Source organism: Trachypithecus francoisi, unplaced genomic scaffold (assembly GCF_009764315.1).
Source record: "Trachypithecus francoisi isolate TF-2019V2 unplaced genomic scaffold, Tfra_2.0 Lachesis_group5, whole genome shotgun sequence".
In the NCBI taxonomy this organism is placed as follows: Eukaryota; Metazoa; Chordata; class Mammalia; order Primates; family Cercopithecidae; genus Trachypithecus; species Trachypithecus francoisi.
This window is the reverse complement of record NW_022681470.1, coordinates 120,603,562-120,607,957: the sequence shown is the minus strand read 5'-3', so window position 1 is coordinate 120,607,957 and position 4,396 is coordinate 120,603,562.

Below are 4,396 nucleotides of genomic sequence, written 5' to 3'. Positions count from 1 at the left end.
GTGTTCAGTACATAATAGGTGCTGCTGTTATTGTCATTACAGTTACAATTTTTGCTAAATGCAAAAGTCTGCACTACAGAAAACAAATGATATCATACTACTAATGTTTAGTATTCATTGGGAATTAATGGGTTCTTCCAAGGCTTTGTATATGTCACCCAGAGACAATTAAGTTACATTTGGCTCAAGTGTCTATGATATGTGAGTTTTTAAAATAATGTACTAGTCTAACACTTTGCCACAGATTAGCATTTTGTATTTAATTAAGGTCATGTCTTCTATATGTCACTGAGAAATGCTATTGTCACACAAATTATAACAAGGTGTCATAACTTATGTAATATGATTTACCTAGGCAAGGACCCATTTAACTTCACTTTTGAAGGATTGGTATTTTCTGTAGCTCTACTTAGATATTCTTAATGAAAAACATTGACAGTAGGTTTTTAACTTTGCTATTTTAAGACTACTTCACTTAGTTTACTGGCAGGTATTTAAACTACTAAAAATGTTAGTTAATTAGGTTGCACTGACATCTGCTGGTCAGACAGTAAATTCCACAAAAATCGTGTTTCACTAGTTTAAATGAAATCAAATAATTTGTTTTTACAACTCATATTTGCATTCTGGGTTTAACAAATTAGCTGCTGTATATGATAATTTCTGATTCATAGTTCAATTTGAGTCAAGTGGTTTGTTAGCCTGCAGTAACTCTCTTTCAGTTCTTCATAATGGCCAGTGGTACCCATTAAATAGCTTTGTTAAGAAGTAGAATATCTGTGAAATCACAACCTCTTCCAGTCGGTGTTTACCACCGAGTTATGACATGGATCATCACGTGTTTGGGTCCTAAAACGCTGCAAATAAGCAGCAACGTTTATTAAGTTATAATTCACTTGGAGACAGTGTTCCTTGGGAGATAGGCTTAGGATGTAGGGGAGGTTCCAACAGAGCTAAACTCTATGGGATGATTTTTTCTTGCCGGGAAGTATAATACAGCTACTTTAAAACCTACTAATTCAATACTCACATTTAGGGTTACAGAATTTTACAATGGGAAATAAATTTCCTGACCATTTAGTTTGCCTCTCTCTTTGGTAGATGTGGAAATTGAGACCCAGATAAATTTAATTAACTTAGTCACCTAGCTGATACTAGAAAGTAGGTTCCCTGATTCTCCCATTCCAAGATTATTTTTTATATAATTGTCTTCACTAGCTGTATATCATTTATTATTTAGACCAAAAATATTTGGACACACAAATTCACACATAGGTATGCTTACTTGAGAATTTATATTTAGCTTATTTTAACTCAACCATGCTGACTTTCTCTAACTAGAGACATGATTAAAATATGCAACATATTATATAGTATTTCTCTGTGGTGCTTCAAAGATATATATATTCATTCATATGTTCCCTCCCAGAAAATCAAGCTCCATTGTCTAATTCTTCAATATGAGAAAATAGAAAGAGGTATATGGATCAGAAAAAGAAAATGAATCAAAAATAAACCTTAACCAGGGAAATTTCTGGCTCTTTGATCAGGTTGAGGGTCATAGAATCATGCATTAGATATCTTATCAGGAATACGAACACATTTTCCCTTAATGCTCTGTTCCAATGGCATTGTTATACAGGATAAAACTTTTAAAATGCAACTTTCATTGTGATAAGGAGTGTGATATGATACAAGACTGATGAAATATCCATAATATAATGCCAAATATATTTTTTCTCAACTTTAGCACTACTGACATTTTGGGACACTTCATTCTTTGTGGTGAGGGCCTGTCTTGTGCATTGTAGGACGGTTAGCAGCATCCCTGGCCTCTACTCACTAGATGCCAGTAGCAAGCCCTGCATTGTAAGAACCAAAAATGTCTCCAGACATTGCCAGATGTCCCCTTGGGGGCAAAATCAGTCCAGGTTAGGACATACCGCTATAAAGTAGGACTGATTTCTTCAGATGTATATATATTCAAATTACCCAAAATATTCCAATCAAGAATTTGATTCTTTTTCTTTTTAGATAAAAGAAATATTGACATATGAAAAGGAAAAGAGACTTGAGGCATCTCTAGATTAAATAAATACTTCCTTTACATATTCCTTCCAAGCTAGAGCTAAAGTAGGCTTCTTAAATTGCTTTCAGTACTTGCATATTTACTCTCGCTTCTTTTTATACTCTAAGGTATAATTTTGACACAGTTACTACTTCACAACCAAGCTTTCTTTTTAACTATTGGCCAAGCTGCTGTTTATCAGTGATGGCTTTTACAATATGTTTTAATTTTCCTGATATTGCAAAGTTCTCTTTACACATATGGCCTGTGAAAGCAAAAAAAAAAAAAAAAACAAAACCTATGAATCTTAGGGCAGGTTATTTTCATCCCTATTCTGCAGATGAAATTAAGTCAGGCCAGTACTCGGTGCATGTTTCTAGGGTACCAAATGGTCTTTTTTTTTTCATCTATGGTAGCTATATATTTGAGTTGTATATTAAGAGGGCTTTCAAGGAATGGAGGAAAGAAGAATGAGGGAGGGGAAGAAGGGGGGAAGGGGAAAGCGAACAAAGTTAAAAGCATCCTAGTGGAACAATAAATAAGGAAAGCTGGCATGGGATAGAGGATGGTCCAATCTCACTGTTTGTCATTATAGCAACCCTTGAGACTCAGTACCTTCATCCTCCTCCTCCGTCACAGTAATATCCTCCACTCCCTCTCCCATTCCACCCTCTGTCCCTCCTGCACCCTCAAGTGCATGTATTCTAGCACACACAGGATAGCCCTTCCTGACCTCAGGTTCAAAGCTTTAGGTCTTCCCAGGGGAAAACAAATGTGGCCATTTCTGTTGCTTCCAAATGGTTTCTAGTTGGCACCAGGAAATTTTCATTGTTTATTCTCTAAACCTTGGAGTAAAGCTTTTAGAAGCCATCAAATGCTTCTTGAAGCTTACATTGCCCTCCAATGTTTTGATAGTTGATTGCTTGCCTTTTCAGCCTTCTCAATACAGAGTTCTATGAATGAGCAGCCTTTCAAATCCAGCACCATTTGAGTATTTTATACATAGAAAAAATATATGAAAGAACCTTTACATAATACTCAATGTTGGGAAAACTGACAGGAAACAGTTCCTCTCAGATGTGGTATGAATAGAGTAACCATATCACACCTCTGGAAGCATTTAGCAGTATGTAGCAAAACCCTAAAAGCACACACACTACTAGATAGACCCAGGTATTGAACTTTGTTGGACTTGATTTTAAAGAAATAATTATAGATATGCTCAAAGGTATCTTTTCAAGGCAAAGATACTTATCCGAATGTTTTTATAATGGTAAAAAAGTGTAAAATAAAATGGTAGTATGATTGAGCACATAAATTATGGTTTATTCATAAATGAAATACCAGATAAATCATGCTAGTAAAATATATGCCTAGAAAAGTCTGCAGGAATACATACCAAAATGCCATTGTTAATTGGGTTAGTGGATTTTTAATTACTTCTTTATACTTTTCTGAATATGCCAAAATTGCCAGAAAAAATACATACTGCTTTAATCAGAAGAAAAATTGTATTTGACAGAGTGAGACTCCATCTCAAAAAAAAAAAAGAAAGAAAAGAAAAACAGTATTTGAAATAAAAAATGAAAAGGAGATGAAATTGCCATGGTTCCTTGCCCATAGTTAAATGTGAATAATTTCCTGAATGTCTCACCTGGTGGATGCAGGGGCTTCCTAACAACTAGATGGTGAGTGGAAGGATTAATTCTGTCCTTATTATCAATAACACTGTCATCCCAGAGCTTTCATTTATTGAACATCTAAAATGGGCAAGGCACTGTGCTATATTTATGCAAGTTATCTCCTTTATTCCTTAAAACAAACCCCAGGCAGATTTTATTCTTGTTTTGCAGACAAGGAAACTGAGTAGTTAAGTGAAAATGAGGTCTAGCAAGGATTTGAGCCCAAGTATTCTAAAGGCAAAGTGTGCACAATTGACCTGCTACGCTGCACTGCTTCTCTTATGAATTTTTAAGCCTGAGCATTTCTTCTCTGGATCATTTGAGGCAAGAATAAGAGGTGTTTAGGGAAAGACAGCTTTAACAGGAGTCTAGCTACAATGCAAGAGTCTTTATAATGTAGATTGAACTGCATTTTGGTTTCATATTATTTGCTTTATAATATCTGAAAACATATGATTAACTTATGTAATGCTTAAGACAAGTTTAAAGACACAAGATGGGAAATACAATCTGGGAATATTTTTTCATGGGTAATGTGGCTAATGTCTCTACCTTATTCTCAGCAAAATATTAGAGTATCGTATCTAGAAACATGTAAGAATACCAATCACAAAAACATGAGTCTGCTTAGTTAACACAGAAAACA